We start from the raw sequence: 14,728 nt of genomic DNA, 5'->3' as shown, positions 1-14,728 counted from the left end.
ATGGCAAAGTGAGCAAAGGTATATTTGATATACAGATTATTGATGTGTATTTTACTAGTGTTCGTAGCAACCCCTCGGTATTTGATACTAGTTCAGTTGCTAAGAATAGTAACTCGAAACGGGAGTTGCAGAATGAACAGAGACTAGTTAAGGGTGAAGTGACGATGTGTATTGGAAATGGTTCCAAGATTGATATGATCATCATGCACACTCCCTATACTTTCGGGATTAGTGTTAAATCTAAAATAAATGTTATTTGGTGTTCGTGTTGAGCATGAATATAATTGGATCATGTTTATTGCAATACGGTTATTCATGTAAGTTAGAGAATAATTGTTGTTCTATTTACATGAATAAAACCTTCTATGGTCATACACCCAATGAAAATGGTTTGTTTGATCTCGATCGTGGTGATACACATTTTCATAATATTGAAGCCAAAAGATGCAAAGTTAATAATGATAGTGCAACTTATTTGTGGCAATGCCGTTTAGGTCATATTGGTGTAAAGCGCATGAAGAAAATCCATGCTGATGGGCTTTTGGAATCACTTGATTATGAATCAGTTGATGCTTGCGAACCATGCCTCATGGGCAAGATGACTAAGACTCCATTCTCCGGAACAATGGAGTGAGCAAAATATTTGTTGGAAATCATACATATTGATGTATGTGGTCTGATGAATATTGAGGCTCGCGGCAGGTATCGTTATTCTATGATCTTCACAGATGATTTGAGCAGATATGAGTATATCTACTTGATGAAACACAAGTCTGAAACATTTGAAAAGTTCAAAGAATTTCAGAGTGAAGTGGAGAATCATCGTAACAAAAATAAAAGATTCTACGATATGATCGCAGAAGTAAAATATTTGCGTTATGAGTTTGGCCTTCAATTAAAACAATGTGAAGTAGTTTCACCACTCGCGCCACCTGGAACACCACAGTGTAATGGTGTGTCCAAACGTCGTAACCATGCTTTATTAGATATGGTGCGATCTATGATGTCTCTTACCGATTACCACTATCGTTTTGGGGTTATGCATTAGAGACATCTACATTCACATTAAATAGGGCACCATCTAAATCCGTTGAGACGACACCGTATGAACTATGGTTTGGCAAGAGATCTAAGCTGTCGTTTCTTAAAGTTTGGGACTGTGATGCTTATGTGAAAAAATTTCAACATGATAAGCTCGAACCCAAATCGAAGAAGTAAATCTTCATAGGATACCCAAAAGAAAATGTTGGGTACACCTTCTATCACAGATCCGAAGGCAAGATATTCATTGTGGAGAATGGATCCTTTCTAGAGAAGGAGTTTCTCTCGAAAAAAGTGAGTGGGAGAAAAGTAGAACTTGATGAGGTAACTGTACCTGCTCCCTTATTGAAAAGTAGTTCATCATAGAAATTTGTTCGTGTGACTGCCACACCAATTAGTGAGGAATCTAATGATGATGATCATGTAACTTCAGATCAAGTTACTACCGAACCTCGTAGGTAAATCAGAGTGAGATCCGCACCAGAGTGGTACGGTAATCCTGTTCTGGAGGTCATGTTACTTGACCATGACGAACCTACGAACTATGAGGAAGCGATGATGAGCCCAGATTCCGCGAAATGGCTTGAGGCCATGAAATCTGAGATGAGATCCATGTATAAGAACAAAGTATGGACTTTGATTGACTTGCCCAAAGATCGGTGAGCCATTGAGATTAAATGGGTCTTCAAGTGGAAGACGGACACTGATAGTAGTGTTATTATCTACAAAGCTAGAATTGTCGCAAAAAGGTTTTCGACAAGTTCAAGGTGTTGACCACGATGAGAAATTCTCACTCGTATCTATGCTTAAGTCTGTCCGAATCATGTTAGCTATTGCCGCATTTTATGAAATCTGGCAAATGGATAAACAAAATTGCATTCCTTAATAGAATTTATTAAAGAAGAGTTGTATATGATGCAACTAGAAGGTTTTGTCGATCCTAAAGGTACTAACAAAATATGCAAGCTCCAGCGATCCATCCATGGACTGGTGCAAGCATCTCGGAGTTGGAATATACGCTTTGATAAGTTGATCAAAGCATATAGTTTTATACAGACTTGCGGTGAAGCCTGTATTTACAAGAAAGTGAGTGGGAGCACTACAACATTTCTGATAAGTATATGTATGACATATTGTTGATCGAAGATGATGTAGAATTATTCTGCAAAGCATAAAGGAATGTTTGAAAGGAGTTTTTTTTTCAAAGAAAGACCTCGGTGAAGCTGCTTACATATTGAGCATCAAGATCTATAGAGATAGATCAAGACGCTTGATAAGTTTTTCAATGAGTACATACCTTGACAAGATTTTGAAGTAGTTCAAAATGGAACAGTCAAAGAAGGAGTTCTTGCCTATGTTACAAGGTGTGAAGTTGAGTAAGACTCAAAAAAACCCGACCACGGCAGAAGATAGAGAGAGAATGCAAGTCTTTCCCTATGCCTCAGCCATAGGTTCTATAAAGTATGCCATGCTGTGTACCAGACCTATTGTATACCCTGCCCTGAGTTTGGCAAAGGAGTACAATAGTGATCTAGGAGTAGATCACTGGACATTGGTCAAAATTATCCTTAGTGGAATAAGGATATGTTTCTCGATGATGGAAGTGACAAAAGGTTCGTTGTAAAGGGTTACGTCGATGCAAATATTGACACTGATCCAGATGACTCTAAATCTCAATCTGGATACATATTGAAAGTGGGAGCAATTAGCTAGAGTAGCTCTGTGCAGAGCATTGTTGACATAGAAATTTGCAAAATACTTACGGATCTGAATGTGGTAGACCCGTTAACTAAACTTCTCTCACAAGCAAAACATGATCACACCTTAGTACTCTTTGGGTGTTAATCACATAGCAATGTGAACTAGATTATTGACTCTAGTAAACCCTTTGGGTGTTGGTCACATGTCGATGTGAACTATGGGTATTAATCACATGGTGATGTGAACTATTGGTATTAAATCACATGGCGATGTGAACTAGATTATTAACTCTAGTGCAAGTAGGAGACTGAAGGAAATATGCCCTAGATGCAATAATAAAGTTATTATTTATTTCCTTATATCATGATAAATGTTTATTATTCATGCTAGAATTGTATGAAACAGAAACATAATACATGTGTGAATACATAGACAAACAGAGTGTCACTAGTATGCCTCTACTTGACTAGCTCGTTGATAAAAGATGGTTATGTTTCCTAACCATAGACATGAGTTTTCATTTGATTAACGGGATCACATCATTAGGAGAATCATGTGATTGACTTGACCCATTCTGTTAGCATAGCACTTGATCGTTTAGTTTGTTGCTATTGCTTTCTTCATGACTTATCCATGTTCCTATGACTATGAGATTATGCAACACCCATTTACCAGAGGAACACTTTGTGTGCTACCAAATGTCACAACGTAACTGGGTGATTATAAAGGTTCTCTACAGGTGTCTCCGAAGGTACTTGTTGGGTTGGCGTATTTCGAGATCAGGATTTGCCACTCCGATTGTCGGAGAGGTATCTCTGGGCCCTCTCGGTAATGCACATCACTTAAGCCTTGCAAGCATTGCAACTAATGAGTTAGTTGCGGGATGATGTATTACAGAACGAGTAAAGAGACTTGCCGGTAACGAGATTGAACTGGGTATTGAGATACCGACGATCGAATCTCGGGCAAGTAACATACCGATGACAAAGGGAACAACATATGTTGTTATGCGTCTGACCGATAAAGATCTTCGTAGAATATGTGGGAGCCAATATGAGCATCCAGGTTCCGCTGTTGGTTATTGACCGAAGACATGTCTTGGTCATGTCTACATAGTTCTCGAACCCGTAGGGTCCGCACGCTTGAAGTTTCGGTGACGATTGTATTATGAGTTTATGTGATTTGATGTACCGAAGGTAGTTCAGAGTCCCGGATGAGATCGGGGACATGACGAGGAGTCTCGAAATGGTCGAGACGTAAAGATCGATATATTGGACGACTATATTCGGACATCGGAAAGGTTCCGAGTGATTCGGGTATTTTCGGGGGTACCGGGGAGTTACGGGAATACGAGGAACAAGTAATGGGCCTCATGGGCCAAGTGGTGGAAGAGAGGAGGCAGGGCGCGCGGCCCCCCTAGCCCAAACTGAATTGGACTAGGGGGTCGGCCCCCTTTCCCCCTTTTCCTCCTTCTCCTTCCTTCTCCTTCTCCTCCTTCCTTTCCTCCTCCTAGTAGGAGTAGGAAAGGGAAGTCCTACTCCTACTAGGAGGAGGACTCCTCCTCCTGGCGCGCCCATAGAGGGCTGGCCGGCCTCCCCCCTTGCTCCTTTATATACATGGGCAGGGGGGCACCTCTAGACACAAGTTGATCAGTTGATCTCTCCCAGCCGTGTGCGGTGCCCCCCTCTACCATATTCCACCTCGGTCATATCGTAGCGGTGCTTAGGCGAAGCCCTGCGTCGGTAGCAACATCATCACCGTCACCACGCCGTCGTGCTGACAGAACTCTCCCGTGAAGCTCTGCTGGATCAGAGTTCACGGGACGTCATCGAGCTGAACGTGTGCTGAACTCGGAGGTGCCTTCTGTTCGGTACTTGAATCGGTCGGATCGTGAAGACGTACGACTACATCAACCGTGTTGTGCTAACGCTTCTGCTTTCGGTCTACGAGGGTATGTGGACAACACTCTCCCCTCTCGTTGCTATGCATCACCATGATCTTGCGTGTGCGTAGGACATTTTTGAAATTTCTACGTTCCCCAACATCGAGCGTGTTGGGAAATGTGGTGCACCCCTGCAGGGAAGTTAATCTATTCGAATAGCCGTGATCTTCGGTAACAGGATGACTTGGAGTTGTACCTTGACCTTATAACATCTAGAACCGGATACTTATTAAAACACACCCTTCCAAGTGCCAGATACAACCGGTGATTGCTCTCTCACAGGGCGATGAGGGGAGGATCATCGGTTAGGATTATGCTATGCGATGTTACTTGGTGAACTTACCATCTACTGTCTTCCTCTGCTGCAAGATGGAGGTTACCAGAAGCGTAGTCTTCGATACGACTAGCTATCCCTCTCTTATTCCGGCATTCTACAGTTCAGTCCACATATGTTACCCCCTTTTCTATTTGATACCAATGCATACATATGTTGTGTAGCTCCTTGCTTGCGAGTACTTTGGACAAGTACTCACGGTTGCCTTGCTCCCCCTTTTCCCCTTTCCTATACCCAATTACTGCGACCAGACGTTGGAATCCGGGAGCCATACGCCACTGCCGATGACGACTACTACTACTCGGGAGGTGCCTACTACTACGTGCAGGCCACTGACGACGACCAGGAGTAGTTTAGGAGGATCCCAGGCAGGAGGCCTGCGCCTCTTTCGATCTGTATCCCAGTTTGTGCTAGCCTTCTTAAGGCAAACTTGTTTAACTTATGTCTGTACTCAGATATTGTTGCTTCCGCTGACTCATGTATGATCGAGCTCTTGTATTCGAGCCCTCGAGGCCCCTGGCTTGTAATATGATGCTTGTATTACTTATTTTTCTTTGTAGACTTGTGTTGTGATATCTTCCCGTGAGTCCCTGATCTTGATCGTACACGTTTGCGTGTATGATTAGTGTACAGTCGAATCGGGGGCGTCACACCCAGGCGGGCCCTGGTGGTTTGTGCCCACCTCGGTGGCCTCCTGCACCGCCTCTTTGCTCTATAAATACTCCGAAAATCCAAAACCCCTAGGGGAGTCGACGAAACACAATTCTAGCTGCCGCAAATTCCAGAAGCACCAGATCCAATCTAGAGACCATCACAGAGGAGTTCATCATCCTCATTGGTGCCTCTCTGATGATGCGTGATTAGTTCATTGTAGACCTACAGGTCTGTAGGCAGTAGCTAGATGGCTTCCTCTCTCTCTTTTGATTCTCAATACAATGGTCTCTTGGAGATCTATTTTATGTAACTCTTTTTGTGGTGTGTTTGTTGGGACCCGATGAACTTTGAGTTTATGATCAGATCTATTTTATCCATGAAAGTTATTTGAGTTTTGATCTCTTATATGCATGATTGCTTATAGCCTCGTATTTCTTCTTCGAATCTTTTGTTTAGTTAGGCCAACTAGAATGATTTTTCTGGCCATGGGAAGAGGTGCTTTGTGATGGGTTCGATCTTACGGTGCTCAATCCCAGTGACAGAAGGGGACATGACACGTATGTATCATTGGTATTAAGGATAACAAGATGGGGTCTATTCCAACATGAATAGATCTTGTGTAACATCCCAAATTTTCAATTTGGAATGTTATACAATAGACCATCACTGCATAACATATTTTATTGCATTTTGGTTGATCTTAGAAATTTCACGCAACTCAAGGACCCTCGGAGAGAGTTGGGGATTTCATTATTTTCATATTTGAGTTTTCTCAAATTTTGAAAATAGGATCATTTGATTTTATTTATTTTATCTTCAATTATTTCTATTATAAAAATATGAGAGAGGGAATAAAATTACTTTCCCAAAATAAAGAAATATTGAGGATTTAATAATAAAATCAAATAAGATTTTATTTTGGTTTTATTTGCTATTTTATTTGAATTTAGGAAAAATGCGCGTTTTTCAAAATTGTATTTAGGCCCCAAATAAATGTTCATCCTGCGCGGCTTGATTTTAGAAGTCGGGGAAAATTTATTTCAGGATTTTTGGAGTCCTTTTAGTATTCCTTTTGTTTTTTTTTCTGAGCGTAATTATTAAAAAAACGTGAACCGACCTATGGGCCGTATCCGGTCAGGACTCTCTGGCCGGGCTTTATATAGCGCCGCCCTGGGCCGCCTCAGCCTACCCGCCGCCTCCCCAAACCCTAGCCTTGCCGCGCCCCAGCCGCCGCCGCCGGACCCGCCCGCCGAGGTTGACCCGTCGCCGGTTTTTTTTCGGTTTTTTTAGATTCGATTTTTTAGATAGATCTTTTTTTCTCGGTTTAGTTATTTAGCGAGCGTTCGCTCGTTCGTTCGTTTTAATGAACGCGTTCATTGTTTAGATCCAGATAACGAACATTCATTCGTTAATTTGTTCGTCGTTTTTCTTTTCTCGGATTAAATCCGCAATTTTTCTGATCGCGATTCCTGATGCGATTTTCGTTTTAGTATAATTTTTCGCTCGTTTATCGGAATCAGGCGATTCAAGCGCCTGGAGTTTCGTCTCGAAACCCTCTTTCCATTTAACCAACTCAAACAAGTTTTTGCCTCTGTAAAATTTGACCTAGATCCAGAATAGTAAACGAAGCCCGTTTCTTTTGCCGTTTGTCTTTCGTTGCTTCATTCGATTTGATTCTCTTTGTCAACCAGAGTTCTTAAGTTGAACTTTCTGGTTAGATCTCTTATTTCAGTTTTACCTGTGCATTAGTTGAGTACTTATTGTATGCTTGTTCATTTGCGATAGGGTACCCGGAGTGCGCTGATGAAGCTATGTACCTAGGGTAGGGTCATGGACCTATCCTAACTGCCCTACCCAAGGACATCTCTAGAAGAAACCACCTTCCAATTGACTTGGAGGTGTTCCACTTGACAGACTCGAAGACGCTCGACCAAGAAACAATCACTCGACCAAGATCCAACCACTCGACGGCCAGGAGACCTGAAGTCACTCCGCACGCTAACGGTCGGTCATTAAGTAGCTTTTATGGTCATCATAGCACTTTATTACTAGCGTTACCAGTAACGCTCTGCCTTAATGTACATTGAACCCTTTGTAACGTGGGCTGGCCGGGGTCCTGGCGCACTCTATATAAGCCACCCCCTCCTCCGAGACAAGGGTTCGCACCTCTGTGACTCATACTCACATAATCCAGTCGACTGCCTCCGGGCTCCAAGACGTAGGGCTATTACTTCCTCCAAGAAGGGCCTGAACTCGTAAACCTTGCGTGCTTACAACTTCTCCATAGCTAAGATCTTGCCTCTCCATACTTACCCCCTACACTACCGTCAGACTTAGAACCATGACAGTTGGCGCCCACCGTGGGGCAGGTGTTTTGAGTTTGTTGGAGGAGTTGCGACCTTTTCCGACCCGAATCATCATGGTTTTCGGCGGAGTTTCGGTGGAGGGCCGCGAGATCCGTCTCGGCGCGCTCAAGTTCATCGTCGACGACTCAGCTTGGCTCCAGGAGGCTCCGCTCGACGTGGACGCACTCCCTGCTCGCGGGGCAACGCACTTTAGCGTGTGCATCCATGGTGTTCTCCTGCGACAACCGTCGACCCCCTACCGGTCGGCTCCTATGTTGTCCTCCCTCACCGTTTCCCGCCGGTGCAAGCGCTCCGGTCAGTCAAGACTTCAGCGATGGGTGAGGCATGCGGTGGCACGTCAGTCGGCCACCCCTCAAGTCGCGGCAATCGAGCCCGACGAATCCCTCTACGGCTTGTTCGGCCTGTCGACTGGCTCCGCAGAGACCGCATCCGAGTGCGACAACAGCGATCCGGCGGCGGAGGTTCTGATGGTCGATGGACCACCCAGTCCTCCCGGTTTTCCCCGCACCGACGGAGGCGCAGGTGGAGGCGACCCGCCGCGTCTCCATGAGGAGTATCTTCCCGAGCCTCTCACATCGCTACAGAGAGAAGAACTTCGCCGCCGGAACATGGATGCACTGCACACTCCTATCATTGGAGAAACCCCCGAGGCTCGCGCCTTGGAGGACGCACGCCTGGCAAACTTTGCCGAGCACACTCGACTGGAGAACCTCCAGCGAGCATGCGCGACAACGGGTTCCCGAATCCAGTCGACGTCAGCTCTTCCCGCCCCCGCAGGTATATCAAACTCCGATTCAGAATTTAGCAGCTGCGGCCCGTATAGCGGAGTCGATTCAGCCTTCCCAGTCGGAGGCTGGCAGAGGCTTGCTGCAGATCAGAGCGTTACTCCGGGCAGCAGGAGATCAGAATTCCGCTGTTTCTCAGTCGCGGAATAGGATTCACAGCAGATCCGTTGCTGCAAACACAGTCCAGTCAGCTCACAGCCCGAGATCACCCCCGAGGCGTGAGGGACGTGGAGACCAGCGTGACCAGTATGGGAACCATGAGCAGTATGATCACCGAGTCGATCGTGATGGTCGACGTCGAGTGCCCACGCCTCCCCTGAGGAGCGGGTCGTATGTGCCTCACCAGCAGGATGACAGGCGCCCTCATAGTGGTGGGCGAAGGATTCCAGTCGACCCCAGAGGGCCAGGCTTTGACGCGAGATCCATTCTCGTCCAGGGTTTGGTCGATAGGAACAGGGCTCATCGAGAAGGTCACGACAGAGATGCACCTACCAGCAGCAGAGTACATGTTTCGGGGCCAGAGTGCTTTAGTAGAGCCATCAGGGCCGCTATGATTCCTTCCAACTTCAGGTTGGTGACTGGAGTCAGTAAGTTCACTGGCGAGTCCAAGCCCGATACTTGGCTTGAAGATTACCGAGTGGCCGTCCAGATCGGCGGCGGCAATGATGAAGTGGCCATGAAGCACCTGCCTCTCATGTTGGTGGGCTCGGCCAGAGCGTGGCTGAACCAGTTAGCGCCTAGCAGCATTTACACTTGGGAGGATCTCTCCCGAGTGTTCGTCACCACATTTGAAGGCACGTGCAAGCGACCGGCAGGGCTGACGGAACTGCGGTCTTGTGTACAGAAGCCGAATGAAACTTTGAGGGATTACATCCATATGTGGATCACGTTACATCACTCGGTGGAGAATGTGCCTGACCACCAAGCAGTTTGTGCCTTCAAGGAAGGCGTCAAGTATAGAGAACTGAATTTGAAATTCGGTCGAACCGGGGATATGTCCCTGAATCGGATGATGGAGATTGCCACCAAATACGCTAATGGCGAAGATGAGGATCGACTCAGGAGTGGCAAACTCAAGTCAGTCGCCCAAGAACCCGGAGGCAATTCCAATCGGAAACAGAAGCAGAAAGCCGAGCCAGCGGCTCCCGGGGAAGCCTTGGCTTTAACCCAAGGAAAGTTTAAAGGGAAACCTAAAGGGCCTTGGAACCCCAAAAAGGTTAAAGACCAGGACGGAAATGATGTGTTGGACTTGCCATGTCTCGTCCACACAAATAAAGATGAAGAGGGTAATTTCATTTACCCGAAACATACCACTCGACAGTGTCGACTCTTGATCCAGCAGTTCCAGGGCAAGCAGCCCAAAAGTAAGGAAAAGGAGTCGGACAAGGTCGAGGACAAAGAGGACAGTGACGACGGATACCCTCAAGTCAATTCCACCTTGATGATTTTTGCTGATGTTGAGAGCAAAAGTCGACTGAAAGTCATCAACCGAGAGGTGAATATGGTTGCTCCGGTGACACCAAGTTATTTGAAATGGTTCCAGACTGCCATCACGTTCGACCAGTCCGATCACCCAACGCATATTGCCACCCCTGGGAGGCAAGCTCTGGTAGTCGACCCAGTGGTTGAAGGCACTCGACTGACCAAAGTCTTGATGGATGGTGGCAGTGGTTTGAACATATTGTATGCTGAGACGTTGAAAGGGATGGGCATTCCGATGTCCAGACTCAGTGCCAGCAACATGAGTTTCCATGGAGTCATTCCTGGGAAGAAGGCTGAATCACTCGGCCAGATTGCTCTTGATGTGGTTTTCCGTGATTCCAAGAATTACCGCAAAGAGAAGTTGACATTTGAAGTTGTAGACTTCCAGAGTGCCTACCACGCTATTTTGGGCAGGCCGGCTTATGCACGCTTCATGGCCCGACCGTGTTATGTGTATCTCAAATTGAAGATGCCTGGCCCCAAAGGTGTGATCACTATTACGGGCAATCGGAAGAAAGCGGAAGAATGTTTTCAGAAAGGTTCGAAGATCGCCGACGCTCAGATGGCAGTGGTGGAGTTGCAGGAATACCAGAAGACTGTAGACCCGAGTGATTTGTTGTGAGCCAAGAAGCCCGCTACGGAGTCAGCTTTTCAGTCGACTGGCGATACAAAGACAGCTCATATCCACCCGACCGACCCCAGCGCTGCTCCAACTCATATCTCGACAACACTCGACTCCAAATAGGAACAAGCGCTCATCCAGTTCCTCCGTGAGAACTGGGACATTTTCGCATGGAAGCCCTCTGACATGCCGGGTGTTCCCAGGGAGCTGGCTGAGCGCCGCCTAAGAGTCGACTCAAAAATAAAACCTGTCAAGGAACATCTCCGACGGTCCGCCATCCAGAAGAGAAAGGCCATTGGCGAAGAGGTAGCTCGGCTCTTAGCGGCAGAGTTCATCCAAGAAATCTACCACTCCGAGTGGCTCGCCAATGTCATCATGGTCCCCAAGAAGGACAAGTCACTTCGCATGTGCATTGACTTTAAACATATCAATCGGACCTGCCCGAAAGATCATTTTCCTCTCCCCCGCATCGACCAGATAGTCGACTCGACTGCGGGATGTGAGCGACTGTCTTTTTTAGATGCCTATTCCGGGTACCATCAGATCCGTCTGTATGGACCTGACGAGATCAAAACAGCTTTCATCACTCCATTCGGGTGCTTCTGTTATGTTACCATGCCATTCGGCCTCAAGAATGCCGGAGCCACATTCATGAGGATGATTCAGAAGTGTTTGCTCACCCAAATCAGTCAGAATGTGGAGGTGTACATGGATGATATTGTGGTCAAGTCACGGAAGGGTTCCGACCTACTGACTGACCTTGCTGAAACCTTTGCCAACCTCAGAAGGTTTGATATCAAGCTTAATCCATCAAAATGCACATTCGGGGTTCCTGGCGGAAAGTTACTCGGTTTTCTCGTTTCCGAACGGGGAATCGATGCTAATCCAAAAAAAGTCGGTACTATACTCCGAATGAAAAGTCCTGTGCGAGTGCACGATGTTCAGAAGCTTACTGGTTGCTTGGCCGCCCTAAGTCGATTCATATCTCGTCTCAGTGAAAAGGCATTACCTCTTTACCGATTGATGAAGAAGTCTGACAAGTTCAAGTGGACTCCTGAAGCTGACGCAGCATTCGCAGAGCTCAAAGCTCTTCTCTCCACCCAGCCGGTGCTTGCTGCCCCAATTAGCAAGGAGCCTTTGCCGCTTTACGTTGCAGCCACAGGACAAGTCGTCAGTATGGTACTTACGGTCAAGCGGGAAGAAGAAGGGAAAACTTTCAAAGTTCACCGCCCAGTGTATTATATTTCTGAAGTCTTGACCCCATCCAAGCAAAGATATCCTCATTATCAGAAGCTCGTATATGGGATTTATATGACCACAAAGAAAGTTGCCCACTACTTCTCTGATCATTCCATTACAGTCGTCAGCGATGCTCCATTGTCAGAGATCTTGCATAACAGGGTCGCAACTGGTCGAGTGGCAAAATGGGAGATTGAACTCCTTCCTCTAGATATCAAGTTTGAGGCAAAGAAAGCTATCAAGTCCCAGGCAATCGCGGATTTCGTCGCCGAGTGGATTGAACAGCAACTGCCGACTCAGGTTCACTCGGAGCATTGGACCATGTTCTTTGATGGTTCAAAGATGCTAAATGGTTCCGGAGCCGGAGTGGTGTTGGTCTCCCCCAGAGGAGATAAACTCAGATATGTTCTTCAAATCTACTTTGATTCCTCTAACAACGAGGCAGAACATGAAGCACTTTTATATGGGTTGCGCATGGCCATTTCACTCGGCGTCCGTCGCCTCATGGTCTATGGCGACTCAGATTTGGTGGTCAATCAAGTGATGAAGGAATGGGACGTCAGAAGTCCAGCCATGACTGGTTACTGCAATGCAGTGAGAAAGCTGGAGAAGAAATTCGAGGGGTTAGAGCTTCATCACATACCCCGACTGAAAAATCAAGCAGCTGATGATCTGGCAAAAATAGGTTCCAAAAGAGAAGCCATTCCTAGCAATGTGTTTTTGGAACACATCCACACACCATCAGTCCAGGAGGATCCCTTCACTGAAGAGGCCCCGCAGCCAAAAAGTGCCACGGATCCGACTGAAGTTGAAGTTCCAGCTGTGGTCGACCTGATCATGGAAGTCTTAGTTATCACTCCCGTCTGGACAGAACCATACATTGCGTACATCCTAAGGAAAGAACTCCCAGAAGACGAAGAAGAGGCTCGACAGATCGTTCGTCGATCCAAGGCCTTTACAGTCATAAAGGGACAGTTATATAGAGAAAGCGCGACTGGGGTCGGCCAGAAGTGTATTACACCAGAAGAAGGTCAGATGATCCTTAACAATATCCACTCGGGGACCTGTGGTCACCACGCGTCCTCTCAGACCATTGTGGCTAAAGCATACCGAGCGGGGTTCTACTAGCCAAGAGCCAATGAGATGGCCAAAGAGATAGTCGACAAATGTGAAGGATGTCAGTATTACTCCAATATGCCACACAAGCCCGCGTCAGCCCTGAAAACCATTCCACTCGTCTGGCCTTTCGCTGTTTGGGGGTTGGACATGGTTGGACCACTGAGAACAGGCAGGAGCAGCTTCACTCATGTGCTGGTAGCAGTCGACAAGTTCACCAAATGGATTGAAGCCAAGCCTATCAAGAATCTTGATGCTTGCACCGCTATCAGTTTCATCGGAGAGTTGATATTAAGATATGGAGTTCCACACAGCATCATCACCGACAACGGGTCAAACTTCGATTCCGACAAATTCAGGGCCTTTTGCGCCTCTCAGGGCACTCGGGTCGACTATGCTTCGGTCGCTCACCCCCAGTCGAATGGGCAAGCAGAAAGGGCAAACAGCCTAATTCTCAAAGGACTGAAACCCCGATTGATGCGCGATCTCAAGCACGCAGCAGGTGCATGGGTCGACGAGCTTCCATCAGTCCTTTGGGGATTGAGGACAACCCCGAATCGATCGACCGGAAGAACCCCATTCTTTCTGGTCTACGGGGCCGAGGCAGTCTTACCGAGTGACCTGCTTCACAATGCTCCCAGAGTCGAGCTCTACTCAGAAGATGAAGCAGAACAAGCCCAGCAGGACGCAGTCGACCTCCTAGAAGAAGAAAGGGAAATGGCCTTGATTCGATCGACCATCTATCAGCAAGACTTGCGTCGATTCCATGCCAGAAACGTGAAGAGCCGAGCCTTCCAAGAAGGAGACTTAGTCCTCTGAGTGGATCAGCAGAAACCACACAAGCTCGCTCGTACTTGGGAAGGCCCCTTCATAGTCACCAGAGTCCTCCACAATGGAGCATACCACCTCTACAATGTCGATCGCCAGATTGATGAGCCACGAGCCTGGAATGCGGAGCTACTTCGCCCCTTTTATACTTGAATTCTCACTCGGATGAGATGTAATAAGAAAAACTCTTGTATTTTATTTATCAAAGACAAGAGCGTTATAATTTTCCCAGTGATTATTATTGTTTTTGTTTGCGTAAGAAATCCCCCAGTGGGTGGCTTAGCTGCGAATCCGCTTCGCCTAAGTTTGTAAAAACAGTTTCCTACCGAGTGGCGAGCCAGCCTCCCACTCGGGGGCTTAGCTGCGAATCCGTTTTGCCTAAGTTTGAAAAAATCCTACCGAGCGGAGAGCAATCCTCCCACTCGGGGGCTTAGCTGCAGTCCAGTACTCGCCTAAAGTTCTCTCACTGGAGACTTAGCTGCAGTCCGGCACTCGCCTAAGTTTGAAAAAATCCTACCGAGCGGAGAGCAATCCTCCCACTCGGGGGCTTAGCTGCAGTCCAGTACTCACCTAAAGTTCTCTCACTGGGAGACTTAGCTGCAGTCAGGCACTCGCCTA

Source organism: Triticum dicoccoides, chromosome 1A, assembly GCF_002162155.2.
Source record: "Triticum dicoccoides isolate Atlit2015 ecotype Zavitan chromosome 1A, WEW_v2.0, whole genome shotgun sequence".
NCBI lineage: Eukaryota > Viridiplantae > Streptophyta > Magnoliopsida > Poales > Poaceae > Triticum > Triticum dicoccoides.
This window is presented reverse-complemented; position numbering follows the sequence as displayed.